The following is an 18,804-nucleotide window of genomic DNA, read 5'->3' on the forward strand; positions in this document are numbered from 1 at the left end:
CAAAAAGTTACACTTACCACATCCCCTTGCACAACACATTTTGCTGCTTCATCCAGATGCTTTTCTATCCTGAAAGAGGCTTATTCACCGTGCTTTTTCTAAATAAGTAAATTCAATAAAATCTATGAAAAATCACCAAACACTGTTTTGTTGCTCAATTAAGTATTGGATATTCACACTGAATACTCTGAAATAATTCTAGCCAACAAATTATTACATCTTGAATTATAGTCTGGATTTTGAGAGTGAGGCAATGTTTGAACAAGGATAAAATATTTAATGTTTCTTACAGAGTAATTTGTCAGTGTTTTACTTATTTGGAAACTTTAATAGATAAGCTCAGCAGTATTGAATTCTGAGTCCAAGTATTTCTGATTTTGTTCAGTCAACCTTCCTGTAGATATTGGTTATTACATCTAACTGACTGGGAGTAAATTTTTGTGACATCCATGTCTTATTAGAATGCTCTGAAAATATTTTGTGGAATTTTTTTTGCTGTAAGTACCACTTATATTTAACACTTATATTTAACACAGAAAGGCAACAAGTATTCCACTCAATTAATTAAAAATTAAATAATTTTAAATATAATAATAATAATAATAATAATAATAATAATAATAATAATAATAATAATAATAGTAAAGCACAGTGATTTTCCTTCTCATCTTTAAAGAGCTTTTTACTTTTAAAAAAACTGCATGGTCCTGGAAGGAAACACGAAGCCAAAATCTTAATAGTATAAATCTGTAAATAAATAGGAAACGGTGTAATAGTTTTCAATAATTCTGGGAGAAAAAAAAATCTATTTGGATTTGTATAATTCATTTGCTTTTTAAATTACATTTAATTGTTTTCATACAGCTTTGTTTTCATGCTGGAAGATTAAGTCACTGCTTATGTTTTGCAAAAACAGAAGCTGCTACCATTTGGAAGTATTTTGACTTTCCATCTTTTAATGTGTTGAGTATAACATTTACTTACCAGTGATTTATATTTTCTAAGCACTTTTCTACAAATAGCACAAATTCAACTGATACCTTTCTGACAAGAATGTATAGATATATACATTCAGTCATCTGCAAACTAAACAATATTTTCTGATGAAGTTCACAGGTTCAAATTATTTCCTACACTTCAAGGTCTTTTCTGGATCACGTGCCCTCTGATTCTGGTTCTCCCCCTTCTTTCCTGCCCCCAGCACTGCCCTGACTGGTCTCTTCCCACATCTTGGTCTCTCATTTTAGCTCTTATGTGTCATCTTGTCTCCAGCACGCTGTCTCCTGGCCTTTCTCCATGGCATCTACCCACTGGGAGCATTGTTTTGTTTGCTGAAGTAAAAGAGCTTGCTTTGAACCTTGCACTTGATCCCAGTCGATGATGATGTCTGAGTGTCACCTCTTAGCAGTGCCTTGAAAGATGGTTACCACACTCAGCCCCTCCCTCTGTTGCTTGGTTTTGTTGTTTTTCATCTTGCACCACCCATTATTGCCTCTGCTGTGACATTGCTGCACACTTTTTTGTCAGAGATTCAAGAGATCTGTGTTCAGTATGCAGGGCTTCACAGTTTAGGGTTTTTTTGTGAACTCAGATAACCCAACAATAAACCCACACGTTTGTTTCAGTTGTGCAGATGGATAAGAGGGGATCTTGAAAATTAGTTGTTAATTCACATACAGACTGACTATGTCTGAGTATATATAAAGTGCCTTTTTGGCACTTTGACAAATATTTCTGCATCTTCTCTATTTTCATTTATAATGCTGCAACCTTTTTGGTCATTTCAGTATAATGCTACTCTGTATACACATAAAGCTACCAAGGAAACCCGTGACACTCAGTTCCTACTGGAAATTTCTCTTCCCTACAGGGAGTGAAAAATTTTGACCAGTTGAGTTAAAGGGCTTTTGGGAGGTGCTGGGTTATGTCAGACAGCAGTCCCATACTCCATACCCTTAACACAGGAGAGGGAAGCATAATGATCACCTCTAATTCTGGAAGAGACCAACACTCAGAAACACCTGTGCCTAAAACCAGGGCAAACATCTCATTTATAGCATGTCTTTTTGTAAGCAAAGATATCGGTGTCTTAAGTTACATTAGATTAGTAGAACTGCAAGAATCTAACCTCATAGCCAGCTGCAAATGGTCTGCAGCTTACAAAAATGAAGCTGTGCTATCCTGTTAATGCATTGTGTTACAGTAACACAGGAGAGTTTATGATAAATTGTAGTACGTCCATGGCCTTTGAATTCCAGATGTAGGTTCTGCCTTTTATAGGTTGTGACAAATCTTGGGATTTTGACGGAAATAACCACAGGAAAACGCGTCTCATTCATTTACAAATGAAATGCAAATTCATTTCTGTATTAGTATAAAAGTAGTACATTACAATAACCAGGGTCTTGTGTCAGTTAGGATTCAAATGAGGGATCCTTTTTCTCCACAAAGCTGTTTTCAATACAAATGGACTAGGATATTTGAAATGTAAAATATGAATCCTTAAAATTAAAAAATTACTAATGGACGAATTTAAAATATTCTGACAATTAGAGAAACAGAAAGAAAGCAAGTCACAATGACAGAAAGAGGGTGAATGTGAGATTTTTTTTTTCTATAAAGGAGAAAGAAAAAAAAGTATTTGATAATTAGTACAAAAGGTATTTGTCTACTGCATATTCTGCATACAGTAGACATATGTACTGCATGTTCTTTGTAATATTTAATGTATGAAAGTAGTTTTATAAATAAAATGCTATAGGCTTTCATTCAAATTGATATTATGTAGATTGCAGTGGTACTGAATGTCCAGCAGCAGGAAAGAAATAATAATGAACAGAGATATCGTGGTATGAATTGCATGTATAATCTTATTTTTCAGCAAGCAATTGCTGAAGGTACCATGCAGCAAGCCAAACACCAGACATAGGTAACATGAAGAGTATTAAAAAAATATAGGAATGGATTTATTATTTTCTCTGAAACGTTCTCTGTTTTTATAGGCTGGTTTATTTAGACTCTGCTGTGAAATACCTTAAAAGGTAACACAGTTTTTTGACTACAGCAGTAATTTATTACACCAGTTAATCTTGTAAAATTGCCCTCTGGATGTAATAATTTGTTATTCTTTTATTAGGCCTTCTTCTGCATACCATGTTTATCATAAAGATGTCACCAGTGTGATGCCTAGCAACCAGTACAATGTTCCAGAGGTGTTTGCATACATTTTCCTGAGGGAGAGACCTGCCTCATCCCTGCTTGGGAGAGCTGTCAGTGTATTCTGATGTATGAGGGATAAAAGGAGTCCCTGCTGCAGTCTCCAATAAGCTGAAGTCACGGCCTGAAAGCACTGACTTGGGTATCACTATGCAGTGTTAGAAAATGTGTCAATTATCAGATGGACTGCCTAAGGGTATCGCCTGGGTCTAGGTCATAAAACCATCAGGACTAAGGGGGGAAAAAATTGATGAGGAAGTAAGTTGAATTAATTGATAACTAGGAGGATTGTATGTGAAATGTATTCAGCATAATATAGCCATAGATATTTTCTCTCTTAAGCTTTCTTCCAGTGTAATCAATGAATATGGAAAGTATAAAATGCCTCCCAATTCTGGCTGAGCACCCCTTCAATCTATACATGCTAGTAATATTTTACTGACTTTATCATTATTTAAAAAAAACCCCAAAAGTCAAGACAGAGAAGGAGCTATAAAAATAAAAGTAAAACCATGCTAATATTTTATAGCTATGTTTCTATTATTGTAATTCTTAATATACTGTGCAACTGTTTGTATGTGAATACAGTAGGGACCACTTAAATGTCTAGCCTGAGGCCTGATTCATGAAAGCTTTATGCACCATTTATGTAGGTATCTGTAGTGTTTACTCAGAAAAAGTAAGGAAAACGTATTTTTATGGCAAAGTTTATTCTTCTGCACAACTACTTCCTGCCACCTGGCTGTAGCTCTCAGAGACAGAAATCAAGGAACATCAAGGATACTTTAAATACCTGGGCTGCTCAGAAATTTAGAAATGTAATAATTAGTGGCTATACCCTAGAAGTGCAACGCCCTGCATGTGAATTCTTTGGGCTCATTTTGGCCATTCTGAGCTATGTGTATGTACAAAACACCACCAACTCATCATGACCTAGTGGCTTGACAGGACAAGAGAATTTAAGTGCTTACCGGAGAGCTGGGGTCACTCAGGATGAGGTTATAATCTGTATAAAGACACCCCAATATGGGAGGTGTTTCTCATTAATTGAACAACCCAGTTAGGCAAGTCACTGTTTAAATGCCACTCAGTCCACTACTTCGTTACACATCCTTCCTTGCTCTCCAATTTCTTGAGACAAAGTCTTTCCCAAATAACTATTGACCACCTTTGACATGTTGATTTCTCATTAATTCAGCTCTCATAGGAAAGTAAGCTACTCAGGAGTAGTTCTCCACCACTTACTAATACTTTTCACTTGCTGCTGAAATGTGACACTGTGTGCTTTGGCTCTGAGTGCAAAGTTAGTACTTCAATAAAAAGAAAAAGCTGCTTCTTATCACATTGATGACAAAAATTCACCTCTCTGTCCAAGAGAAAATTTGAAGAGGGACAAATAAAGGCCCTTTTGTCACTTCTCCTCTGACTCTATCCACTCTTTAGAGAAGACCTTTGCTTGTGCAGCAGTGCATGATTTTTTTCAAGGTGGATTGCTGGAACAGCTGCACATGCAAGTGCAAGATATTCTTTGTAGATGAAAGGAAAAATGCAGTATAACATCACTCTTTTGAAAACAGTCTGAAAATTGCAGCCAAGAACTTCTGACTTTTGCTTGGCTGGTTTCTCCACACTCAAGACAAGGAGGGAGCAAAGAGCCCTGCTGATCCTTTCACAGCAGCTAAACACAACTGCTGCTGTGCTCCTTGCACTGTGCCTTGGGAACCCTCACCCTGCAAATTCCTGGGACACTCATATCTGGATCCACAAACAGTCATAGACAGAACCAGTGAGAAATTGGAATGCCAGTTACATAGAAGCTCTAAACCTTTTTTTTTGGGGGGGGGGACAAAACCCAAAAAAAACCCTGCACACCTCCCACCCCATATGAATTGTTAATAAGCTGATGTTTATAAACTTCTCTTTAGGAAAGTGAAGGAAAATAAAACCCTGGAATGTATTTCCAAGACATTTTCACTGCTAGCTTTTCCAAAATATTTCTAAATGTTTCCAAATACTCTCATGATGTCTAGAACACTATATCCTCTTTCATCCAGGCAAATATCTGAGTATTGCATGGAACAGCATTTCTCAGTGGATCTCTATGCATCAGGCTTTTAAGGCCCACAGCTGGAGTAGTCAGCCTGGCACCTTACTAACTCATGGAGGATCTGGAAATTAATTTCTGGGAGAAACCTAAAATTAGGTGGATGTGCTTCTTAAGCACATTCTCAAGATGTGCATGAGAAGTACATCTGGATTCTGAATTTAGTGAGAGTACTGTGCAGAAAGAACAATATGACCCACATTGCTGAACCGGCAAACAGATGTATGTTAAACCACCTAGAGTGTTTTGCTGGTTTCTTTTTTTTTTTTCTTCAGCAAATTTCATTCCCAAGTCCTATGGTTTGCAGGAACTAAGCCTGGGCATGGCAGGAGTGTGTACACCTGTGCCAGATGACAGTCTGATAGAATCTGGGGTAATCTTCAAGGCAGACATAGATGAAAGTGAAAGTTTCTCAAACTCATGTCTACCTAGGTGTGACTTCAAGTTTAAGAGGATCCCTGACCATAAATCTAGTAATATTTGCCTTTGAATGTCTTGTTTAGGGAAATCTTGAACTGGTAATACAGTCCAGCTTTATAATGCTGAGATTTTGGCCCTCAGTCTATAGAAAAAGCTCCAAAAAAAAAGTGACATGCAAGTCTATTTCCTCATTTTCTGGGGATAAAAATTCCACCAAAATTCAGCAGTATCACTAGAAAACAACAGAAATGAAACAGACCCTTCCTCAATGACAAAACTAAGGGATTAAGACACTTTTGGCAACATTTGCAAGAGGAATGATCTGAGGTTGAGTTCCCATATACCAGCTTCTCTATCTAATATACAAAAACATCTCATAACTATGAAGGTTAAGTAGGAATTTGGTGATATTTCTGTGTTTTCCTGATTTAAATTTTATTTAGTGAACAGCTTTTTCTTTTATCCCGTGTTTTGGCAGTTATGTTTCTGCCCCTCATAGAACTCAGACATGAGAAAAGGCAGGTAAATAAAATGTGAAAAGAAAACCAAGGACATTCTTCAAACGTCATATGGAATCTGTTTGGAATTAATTACAGTCTTGAACAAGAAGAAAGTAAAGATGGAAAGCTCTTATTTGGCCTGTTTCATCTTCAAGACATAAAGAAATGGGCATTACGGTTTAACATCTATATAGTCACTGGAGGTAATAAAAAAAACCTTTCACTGATTTTGATACTGAAGGAAAAATTCTCAAACTGTCCAAAGACTTCTGACATTTTCCAATAAACCCAAGAAGGCCAAATGTAACACTGTTGTAACTGACATTCTTTCTGCTCTTTACAATCTAAAATAATCAAGTGTTATGCTACAAAGGCAGAAATATGATGAGTTCAGTTTCCAATATATGTGTCAATATGACAGAATTCTGACAAGAAATGTGGGGCAATTACCTCTTAAATATACGATAATAAAGGACAAATCCTGTTCCTCACACTGAGGGAGAATACTACGAGCCTGTGTCAGCACTGGATTCAGTGGATTCACCACCTGAAATCACAAACATTTTCCAAAGAATGACCAAACTCAGTTTGAATAAACACACTGCTGGAGATGAAACCTAATTGTTCAGAAGATGCATCTGTGTTTGCACAAAGACATTAATTTTGTCTTCCTTTTGCCTTTTTAAGGATTAAAAAAAGAGAAGAATTTGGCTTAAATAAAGCTAAGTTTCCATCTTAGTGTAACTGCTAGTAAATATAGCAGCTATTTTATAAGTATTGCTGTCATTTTCTTTGACTAAAGTTACAGAAATTCTTTGAATTTTATATAGGAGACTAAATTTGTAATGGAAAATGATGTTTGATGGTGTTTAAATGCAGAGTATGTCACTGTATAAAGCATAGGGCTCTTTTAAGTTATTTTTTTTTAACTTCTTGACATGTGTCACAATTTGGAATTCTGCTCTCATGGGATAAATGCCAGATTACATGGTGTAGTATTTTTATCCTCTGTACTTTCACTGTAGAAGCATACAACATCAAAGAAGAGGCAGATCACTCACATCAGCAGAAAATGGAATAGGACTATAATATGCTTGCTTTGATCTCTCCTTCTAATAATTATCTTGGCTACATGCATACATTGAAAGTAAGATTTGAATTAATAAGGCCAAGAGACCCTGGAAAATGTAAGAAGGATATCTGAATACTAACTTTGACTATCTTTAACAAGATAAACTGCAATTGAGCCTACAAAGTTGTGGATTGTTAATTTAAGGCAATAATCCTTAAATGTTATTCTTTCTTTAACTTGTCACCAGTGCATTCAGCAGAAGCAATCAGTCCAATTAAGACAGTATCTTTTCAAAATCACACTCACCTAGATTTGGGATGGAGAGGGTGCTATTTAGCTGGCATCCATTTGATTTCATATAAGTTTTCAAACAGGAAGGCCTACGGTAAAAATCATTAAATTTATATAAAAAAGTCATCACTACACAGTCTGTTATCATTAAAAACTATTCTAATATTGCCTTAGGAAAGATATTGCTTTTGATATGGAAAGTAAATCAAATCATCCACATCCACACAGGATTTATACAGAGACAAGGAGCATATTGCATTCCTGGTCAGTTATTTTTTACATTTTTTAAACCGGTGTTTATTGCTATATTGTCTTCTGAGAATCCTATTTCTGCCCAGTGTGAGTAGAAATTATAACATAAACAGGGTGGTTATGCATGAAAGCCTTACGTGGTTAATACAGTCTGGAAGAGGGAAAACCTATTGCAGTTCACCAGTCCCAGAGAATGAAAGTTTGTCATTCTTCTGCTTAATTTCTGATATGTGTGAGTTACGTCAGTTGCTGGGTAGATGGCACATTACTCCCAAAGCCAGATGTTGCAACTTCAAATTATTGTTTGATAAATCTTGGCAGAGCCACTAACCATCATGCTAATACAATGCCCTGCAGTGTACAAAGGGATGCATAATGTGCTAGCCAGGCTGACTTAAGCACAGTATGAATTAGACAAATGAGAGCAAGCACGTCTATGCTTAATATACCAAACTCAAGTTCCAAAAAGCCACTTGAACAAAGACAGTCTGTCAAAACAGCAGAGGCTGCTGTTGTCCTCAAAATCCCAGTCAAAGGTTAAGAATGTTCTTTTAAAACAGGGTTAGCTGGGCATACATGTAATAGATCAACATGCAGAAAGAAGTGCTTTGAAGAAATGCTCTCTCTGTTGAAAACAGGCACGCTTTTCTCATCTCCTGAACTTACCTGACAGTGGATGGGAGTTGCAAAAGAAAAGGTTTGATTCAGCAAGGATGTTAGGAACAGCTTTGTTAAGTTCTGAGACCAGCACTTCTAATTGAAGTACAAGCACCACAAAATACTCATTGCCTGGCAGTCCCGTGCCAGACAGAGAAACACAAGGAAGTGTTTGTGAGTGGCTGTAGGTACCATCAGGACAAATTTCTCTACAGAGAAGACTTGCCATAGACAGTATGATTTTACAGAAAAACACAATGTTCTTCAAGAGTCACTGAGCTGCTGGTCTTCTGCCCTAAGGTTCTTATACTCTCACTAGCTACTGAGTTCCCACGCTTGCCAATAAAAATTCGGAAACCTGTTTTTTTTTTTTTTTTCCTGACTTGCCAAGTTCTTTCCTAGCTTTTGGTGTGGGAGAATAGATTACTGGAGTTAAAGCAGTGGCTGGGACTAGGTCCCATGTAAGCAAAAACTGTTCCCAGCAGTTGTTACATGCTAGCTTTCTCCAGCTGCACAAAGTCCAGCTGCAGCATGCTTGGACTCAGGCTCCCATCAACCCAGCCACTTCAGTAGAAACTTTCAAGCGGCCCAGGGGTGATTTAAACGAGCACTTCATCCTGCTTGGGTCTGGAAGGTAATTCAGCTTGGCTGCACCTTCTTAACAATGCCAAAAAGTGGTTATGTTCAAGATTTCTTCCCAGTTGCACCAAATTGTTGTGGTACACCGTTCTAACAGGGGGAAATACAAGACATCCACAGAGGTTTTGGAACACAGAAGGCTTCCTCCCAGGGCAATTTCAATATCAGATACCTTTAAAAATGTCTCTAGCTATTCTGTTAAAATTTAAGGATATAGAGGAAGTTTCGTTTTATTTATCTGTCCCAGAAAAAATCCAAGTAGGCGCTATGGTAATAGAATACTGTGGTAAAGGACAATCATAGTATAATCTCACCAGTAATGATTTAATTATATTTGTTCAAAATAAAACTATTGAAACTTATTGTCTGTTGTTCACTGTATTGGCATATTTCTGAACTCATGAGACAAAGAAAGTTTCTTGTAAATGTTAGTCTCTTCTGCCTCCTAAGTAAACAGCTGTAATAGGTTGACCCTGTCCAGCAGCTAAGCATCCACAAAACCACTCATTTACCACCCCAGTGGGATGGGGGAAGGAATAGGAGAATAGGAGAAGGAAAAGTTACAAAACTCATGGGCTGAGATAAAGACAGCTTTGTAACTGAAGAGTAAAGGTTAAAAAAAAACCCAACTAGTAAAAAAACCCCACTGCAAGTGATGCAAAATCAATCCTCCCTTTCCCAAACAGGCCAGGCAGTCTCTGAGAGAAAAGACCAAGCCCCCAGCCCTATACTGCTTAGATTGATAGCACATGTTATGGGTTATCCCTTTAACCACCTCAGCTCAGATGCTTCAGCTGTGCCCCCTCCCAAACTCTTGCCAGGCCCCAGCCTATTCACCAGGCAGACAGAGTAACAGGGAAGGCCTTGATGCTGTGCAAGCACTGGTCAGCAGCAGTCACACACTGATGCATTATCAGTATTAATTTGTTCACTATTCCAAAACACCATACAGACCACTATGAAGAAAATTAACTCTATCCCAGTACAAAAAAAAATATTTGTACTCAAGGTTTTCCTGAGCTGATGGCTTGACCTTTAGCTTTTGAAAGAAGATGAATCAGGAACATACCTGAATTGTCCATTGTATAAACCACTGAGACTGAAAATTGCTGTCAGCTAATGCACGTTATGTTGCTGAGAATAATGCAGAGTGAAAACTGTGCATTGTCCAGTGGTGAGAAAGCTGTTTCACAATTTTGTCATTATAGTGAGAGCTCAAGGATAGATCTGGTTTCACTTCAGTAGAACTAAAAAAAGGAGGAAAAAAATGTAGGCTGCTAAGATTCTTGATTCCACATGGCAAAATTTAATAAATTAAGGGAAGTAGTTAGAGACTTCAGGTACATCTAAGAGCAGTGAGAGATAACTGTTTAGGAAGTTTGGATAGTCTTCAAATCTAGGATATCAAACTCTGTGTCCAAAGCAGGGGAAAAGACACTTCTAGGAAGGAACTCCTGAATACATTTGAAGGAATAATCACATCATGAAAAAATATACAGAAAAACAAGAAGACTATGGGGAATAGTAAAAAGACTTTCTGTTTTTATCTAGACATGAAAAAGCTGCCAAGAGCCAAGTTAAACTCATACTGATAAAGAATGTTAAAACAAAGAACTTGTTCTTCATTAGTATGAATTTGAAGAAGAAAAAGAAGGAAAGTGTGATATCAATGGGGTACATTAAAAAAATATTTTTAAAAGTCCACAGTAAAATAGGAGGAAAATTTCTTCATAATTCTTCATTTTTCTGTAATGAGTTGATGTTAACACTGCAAAAGGCTTATGGACAGTGCAAAAAGACACAAATGAACTGAGTGGCCAGGAGGCAAGAGAAGCCCTCAAAGAGAGCAGGTATATAGCCTAAGAGCAAGAAACCTGGGAAGTGCTGATCCAGCAACTACCACAAAAAGTAAAGAGCTTTCTAAGTTAAAAGATCAGATCTGGTCTTGCATGGAAAAATGTTCCCACCATGGCAATGACATTCTGATTCAGAAAGTCTCTGCTAATTAGAGGCTAATTCTGTGTCACCCTAAATGAGAATCTGTTCATGCTACTATGCCAGAGCATTGATACAGAATTTTTATTTTCTTGGTTACTCCAGTGACCAAAAAGAACTCCAAAGACAAAAGAACTTATATTCTAGAGAAAAAATAGGATAGTGAAGGCTGAGATAGCTTTCTAAGCTAAAAACAGATGCAAAATTGATGTGGTTTCTTTTTCTCTTGTTCTACATACCAGTGCTGTCTAAGTGATGAACCAGTGCCATAGAAATTTCCATTATCCTAAGAACATAGATTAGAAACCCTGGTTATCATTTTTAAATGAATAAACTGTCGCATGCAAAACATGGATTGAGTTTTGCTGTAATACTCACCCTTTTTTCTATAAATGTTTTTTGTATATTTTCAGTTCAAGGTTAGTGAAAGTGTGGCTCTTCATCACTGCAGCCCACTTAGGAAGTTTTCTCCATACGCACAATCTCTTCATCACACAAGTGTGCAATCTTCACATTTAAAATCTGTTTCTGTGAAAACAACTTTCCTTGCCTAACAAGTAAATAAGCAAAAGCAGACATTAGAAATTTAATGGAACTATATTTTTATGAATACTTTTTCTCAGTCCGTGACAGGATTTTGATTAGTTTTTTTTCCTTCACTTTGCTGTGATCATCTGTACTGCTGTTGCTGGTATTTTTACTTTTTTCATCACAAATGTCTAGAATATTTTATCCAGGCAAACATGCGTATTCATGTATGAATGAGCCTATTTGCATGTGAATCAACATATTTATCCATAAACAAGTTTGGGATTTTTTTCTGCTGAAAGTGCTTGCCCAGCTGATCTCTATAGGCACATGGCAGAAAACTGAATAGAAAAATGAAATTGAATGTAAAATCTGCTAGGCAGACAATAAATCTGGCCTGTATACTTCTTTCCTTTCTAGCAGGCAAAACTCTAGCTTTCCTTTTTTCTTTAAAATAAAACATCAGGAGACCACATATACACAGAGATTCTTTCCTCTTCCCTTTCACCCCCCTCCACTACAGGAATGAATTCTGCAAGTGCTCAATGCACAGAATTCCAGGTAAAGCCATTAAAAACTGCAGGTGTTCAACACTTTTCACAGGCTGATCTTCTGAGGAATAACTCACAAAAATGTCCATGCCTTTCTCCAGGTGTTCACAAAACTCACCTCACTCATCTGTCATTGTCACTGGGCCAATGCACCCTACAAATGCTACTTCTCCTCCTCTGTTAGCCAGGGTTTGGCCTTAAGCCTCTCCCAGTATGAGTCTGTCTTTCTTCTTTCTATTCTTGAGAGACTGAGAAAACAAACGCTTTGTTTTCATAAATATTTTCAAAATAACTCCTTGTGATGAATTCTGCATTTTCCATGTCTCTATTAAATAATAACCATTTTTAGGTCTAATTTGATTCTCTTCATTAAGGTAAAAAATTAAGCTTAAATATTTCCATGATAGAAATAGTTTTTAAAAGCTCATTCTTTTATTAATTTCTAACAATATGCATTATTTCCAGGCCTGTACATTTTATCTATAACTCAGTATAATATGTGTAATGTTTTTAATTTATTGGTGTTTACAAATATATGAATAGTCATGCTAACAGTTTACAATGCTAACTGCTCCAGTGTTTCATCTTTGATCACGGTCAGTAGTCAAAGACTAGATAAGAATTTAAAAATAGATGAGACATGGAATGAATAAAAGTTGCATTATTTATTCAATTTCCAATGCTATTTCTGATTGTTTCAGTATCTCACATTACAGCTTGAAAATAGTGGAGGTAACATTAAGGTTAAAGACCCATTTTATAGAGAGAGGGAAGGGAGGGAAGGGAAGGGAGGGAGGGAAGGGAGGGAAGGGAGGGAAGGGAGGAAGGGAGGAAGGGAGGAAGGGAGGAAGGAAGGGAGGAAGGGAGGAAGGGAGGAAGGGAGGAAGGAAGGGAGGAAGGAAGGGAGGAAGGAAGGGAGGAAGGAAGGGAGGAAGGAAGGGAGGAAGGAAGGAAGGAAGGAAGGAAGGGAAGGAAGGAAGGAAGGAAGGAAGGAAGGAAGGAAGGAAGGAAGGAAGGAAGGAAGGAAGGAAGGAAGGAAGGAAGGAAGGAAGGAAGGAAGGAAGGAAGGAAGGAAGGAAGGAAGGAAGGAAGGAAGGAAGGAAGGAAGGAAGGAAGGAAGGAAGGAAGGAAGGAAGGAAGGAAGGAAGGAAGAAGGAAGGAAGGAAGGAAGGAAGGAAGGAAGGAAGGAAGGAAGGAAGGAAGGAAGGAAGGAAGGAAGGAAGGAAGGAAGGAAGGAAGGAAGGAAGGAAGGAAGGAAGGAAGGAAGGAAGGAAGGAAGGAAGGAAGGAAGGAAGGAAGGAAGGAAGGAAGGAAGGAAGGAAGGAAGGAAGGAAGGAAGGAAGGAGGAAGGAAGGAAGGAAAGAAGGAAAGAAGGAAAGAAGGAAAGAAGGAAAGAAGGAAAGAAGGAAAGAAGGAAAGAAGGAAAGAAGGAAAGAAGGAAAGAAGGAAAGAAGGAAAGAAGGAAGGAAATTCTCTGTGACAAATTTCTAAAATATTTTCTGTATAAAAGAAATGCCTCCAGCTCAGATACATTTGTAAACACTATCCATTCAACAATAATAGGTACTAAAAATATAAATATAATGCAATAATTTGTGAACCAAAGGAAACACTGGCATTTCTTTGAAATAGTTTGATGCATGTTTTAACTATGCCTAATTTAAAACATTTCAAGCCCAAGTAATAAAAATGTCATACACAAAATTTGTTTACTATATTTCCTGAGTTCAACTTGGAATCTGGAGAAAAGGCAGTCTTCTCTCTTTCTACATCATACCAGGAATCTTTGGATGAAATACAAAAGAAAAGTATTAAACTTTAACTTAATGATATTTAAGTTGGAAGAGTTTTTTTCTTCTTTGTCAATGCTTTTCATAAGATTTCACACCAATTACTGTTTAAAAGAAATTTGATGCCCAACTTCTATACAATTTGTTCACAGCTCTTGTCATTCTAGGGAGAAATCACGGAACCACCCAGTAACCTGGTATAAATGGCAAACCTTTCTCCCTGTATTTGGAGGTCAGTAGTGATGGAGGGTGGGATTAAGGTAAATTTATCCAGTGTTCAGTCAACTCAGCGGGACCAATTCCCATTTACCTAGACACCCTTTATAATGTTGTGTAGGGTAAGAGGCTTTAAATTACATACATTTGCAACCACTTTAAGGTCTTTTGTATAAATGAGAATCATTTGATCTGAGCCTCTCCAGTAGCTACAATGGGGCATTGGATCAGGCAAATATGCCTATTATTAACCAAAAGTATTAAAGGTCCTCCTCTTACGAGCATTACAATTCCACAACATGAATCACTATCTTCTTCCTAAGAAAGAATGAAAAAGAAGTGTGTGTGCTGTCCCATTTGCACATTGTTCATATCTGATTTTATAGCAGCAATTTCTCAAGACTTCCATGAATAGGCAGGACAGCACAGATATCCTGTTCCCTTACATGGCTGACTAGCAGACTGTAACTGGTTTATTGCTTACTCACTCATAGTCACTTTTTAGCAGGGAAAAAATCCTTATTCCTTTCATTTTTGCAATCCCAGTGAAAAACTAAATGTGCAACAACGTGATGTATTTGGCCTGCTCCCGTTAAAGTTAAATACAGCCTTTTCAATTTACACTTCCGACAGAAGATATGTGACAAATGACATAGTAATTTTCTTATTCCTTCATGTTCATAAAACATTGATAATGTGATTTTTACCTTCCCTTTGTTCTCAATTAAATGAAATGTTCGAATACAATTAATGCGTTCTTGCAATTTAGTTTTTCTTTAGAGGTTTCTCTTGCCTCTGATTAACAGCATTTTCTATCCATTCTGAGAACCCCCAACTGCTTCAGAATGTTTCATTATGCCTGGCAGCTATCAATACAATTGTGAACCAATATCATTTTAATTGTTTCACTAATAACTTGTTTTAAATGATTCAACAGTCATCAGGAAAGATAAGTGCTCTTGTACCCTGCAGGCTTGTAGGGATGATGGTATGAGGCAATGTAACAGAGTGCTGTATCAGAATAATGAAACCGTATGCAGAAGATAATGACAAAGCACTTGCATTGCCGTAAAGATAAATGAAAACAGTAGATCTTCTTTTCATTGTATTATAACATCCATTTCTATCTCCCATCTCAATCATTAGACTTTCCAAACAGATTACTACACAAATACACATATGCAACATGTCCCACAATAATAACTGCGTGCTCCCATCTATCCAGGCAGATGGTGAGTGGTGGCGTTAACGAGCTTTACAAATGCTCTTGTTAATTAACAAAAATTGTTACTTTCTCATTTGAGGGGGGCTTATAAATTAGACTTAATTACACTAGATAATTGCAACTGCCAGCTACTGTGCAACTCGCTCATGTTCTGTTCTTTCAATGGCAAATCAACAATTGCAACCCTTGCCTATTTGTGTAGATGAATTTAATAAGCAAACAACCCTTTTATGTTAATGGTTTACTGGCATTCATGGGTTTGGCAGGAGAAATGTGCTGGGGGAGGGTTTGCTAATGGCAGCACATAATCATATTAATTAAAATATAACTGCCATTTAAAGATTTGTAGTGTAGAATTAGAGCATGTTGGGAACTGAGAAAATCAAGCTAGAGTGCATATTAGCACCATTACTCTGTGCTCTCTGCACAGCAGTCAGCAACCTCATGTGTCATAAATGTAATTTATGAGTGCTGTTTTCTTTGAAATATGTGTTTTTAGTTCACTCATCAGAATGTAAAAATTTGCAATGTCTGCTTCAGAAGGTTCAAAATAAATTCGCTTAGAGCTGAGACCCATGATCTGGTTTTAACAAATCCCTCAACAATGAATTTTTTTATTACTTGTATAATTTCTTATTGTAAAACCAAGCATTCTGTTCTTTGAAGATGGATTCTATGTTTTATTGCAACTGTAAGTCACACTATCACTACAAATTCTATATTATTACACATTTTATAATTCAGTATCATTTTTATAGGGTCTTTAATAAATACAGCTCTCTTTTTTTTTTGTTTGGATTTGGAAAAATTAGAGAAAAAAATATACCACTTTATATGTGGTCATGTAGAAACTCAGTGTCAAAAAAGCTTTTGAAAGCTTTGGCATTTTTCTGCTTTCCTGGATTCCCTTATCAATTTACAGGCACATTTTTATCTAAATCAATTCCACTTACGCAGTTTCCTCAAAAACGCTGAGATGTATTTTCTGTGCAGTGTAGTTACTTATTTTCTGGCATTCCTGAGAATGCAACTTCCCACAAAGTCCCTCTGAGACAAAATGATCTCTGGAATTAGATGCATGTGAGTGACAGGAGGCAAGAAATTAGAATCGTAGTAATTCTGTAATTTCTAGCAGTACAGAGGCAGCATGGCATATTATTTATGCATATATATGTGTATTCATATGTGTTACAATATGTTATACAAATGTTCTGTGTGTGTGTGTGTCAAACATCTGTATATCAGTATCTTCAGCAATACATCACAGTTCAAAAGTCTTTATTATATTGTGTCATCAGGGATTATCACATTGTCTTTCCAAATTGCAGAAATCAAAAACACCTGAAATCCCAAACATATCATGATTTTGTAATTTGTTTTAATATTTGTTTGCTTGGTTTATTTTTCTTTATAATGCAGATCTGAAAAATGAACCGAAGAGGAAATCCTAGTCCCTCTGGAGCCGAAGACAAAATCCCATCACCTTGTGAAGGGTGCCTTAACTCTCAAGTTAAAGAAATTCTCAGCAAAATGGAAGTGTTATGGTACCCACAGGATTTTCGGCCTTACGGGCTGACAGCACGGAATTGGAAGTGGCACTTCTGTCTCTTATTATTCCAAAAAGAATTGTCACTGGGGAATATTCCAGCATCTAGCAATCAGGGACTTCTGATTCTTCAGCTGTTATGAGAGATATTGCTGTCTTTTCACAGATGACATTAGGTGGAATAATTTCATTTTCAGCCCCCCCCCCCCCCAAATATGCACCCTAATATCTGTATCTTATCTGATGTAATTGACATGACTGTAATGGTTGTTTATAAGACTGACTCTAGATCTGACAATATATTCCAATGCTTTGATATTATCACTGCATATTATCATACAGGCATGATGGACAATCACTGACAGATATTTGAGCAATTACAGCATATTTTATTGACAATTCTACACTGTGTCTATACATTAATTATAGTAGAGACTATATCATACCAGCAACAATGATACTATTCAGGGCACAGCTGAAATAAAATCTTCATAAGCTAATGTACTAAAGTGGAATCATTATGAGTAAAACTGGAGGTCTGCATGTCTTTGTTCTAAGTTAGTCTGTGGTGATGAGCATAAAAGAGATTGCAATTTTTATCTAGTCTGCTACAAATTTCTCTATAAACCAAGGTGTGTTCTACACTGCCTAGTCATCAACAGGGCTCTTGCAAATAATCTTTGCATTATAAGCAAATGGATCTCCATCACTGATTGCTACAGAAGTTATCTGCTAAAAAAGGGAAAGTCTGGGGCTGGATGTGATACCTTGATAACAGGTGTGTCCCAAACCACATCCACTCTATGTGGAAAGCAAGGATTTGGCTTTTAGCTGACCGGGACTTTATTTATTTCTCTGTGACAGTAAGGATCTTCACAGTTTTAGAACTGATGATTTCTATTCCATATGACTGCTTGATAACAAATAACTTGATTCAATGTCCAGTGAATATAATACAGGTGAGACGAATCACAGAAAATCAGAAAAAACTTTGTAAGATGATAGGATCAGTTCTTAAAGTTTCAGCAAAGGATTTCCTACTATAAGAATTGCAGATAAGCCACCTAATTTTTATTTTCTTCTTATATGCTCTTTTTCCAAAAATATTAACTAGCTGAATTGAATTTATGTGCAGAAGGTCTTCATTGAGGAGTGTCCTTACAGCATTGCAGAGGAGAAAAATATATAACCTGGAGGGGAAAAATCACATCCTGATACACTCAAATGCACATGGGCTGCTTAGTCATAGTGCTCCTGTAGATGGGTGAATAATCAGCAGAAAAGGCCCCTGAAGAGCTGGGGCTGAGGCAATCAGGGAGAAGGGCAATAGGCTGCAAAGCAGCAGACTCTCAGGAGCTCAAGGAAAAGCTCTGTGAGGCAGGGAGCAGGACCTGGAATCCCTGAGGTAGGCAGGGGGAACAGCTGAGCTTGCAGATCCACCCACCATACAAGCACTCTGTGACAGTAATTCCCATCATGGTGATCCCTCCCAGAGATCCTGAGATCTCTGGATCTTGAGATCCTGCTCTTCGACATTGGAATTTGCACGCTGTCCGTAATCCTTGGCCACAAGCCCTGTACCTTCTGCTGCATCATGATGGAGGGTGGTTTATTTCTTTGCCATGCTCAAAGCAGTCTTTTCCTGGCTCTCAAGGGTATGTTTCTCCAATGGCCAGTGATCCTTATAGACCTTGGGCCCATATTTCCAAGCCCTTTGCTGTTATCTCATATGTTAACAGCAGCAGACACCTGGTACCAAACTCTGATTCACACAGCATGTTCTCATAGGCCAGGAGTAGGGT

This window comes from Vidua chalybeata, chromosome 1, assembly GCF_026979565.1.
Source record: "Vidua chalybeata isolate OUT-0048 chromosome 1, bVidCha1 merged haplotype, whole genome shotgun sequence".
Lineage (NCBI taxonomy): Eukaryota > Metazoa > Chordata > Aves > Passeriformes > Viduidae > Vidua > Vidua chalybeata.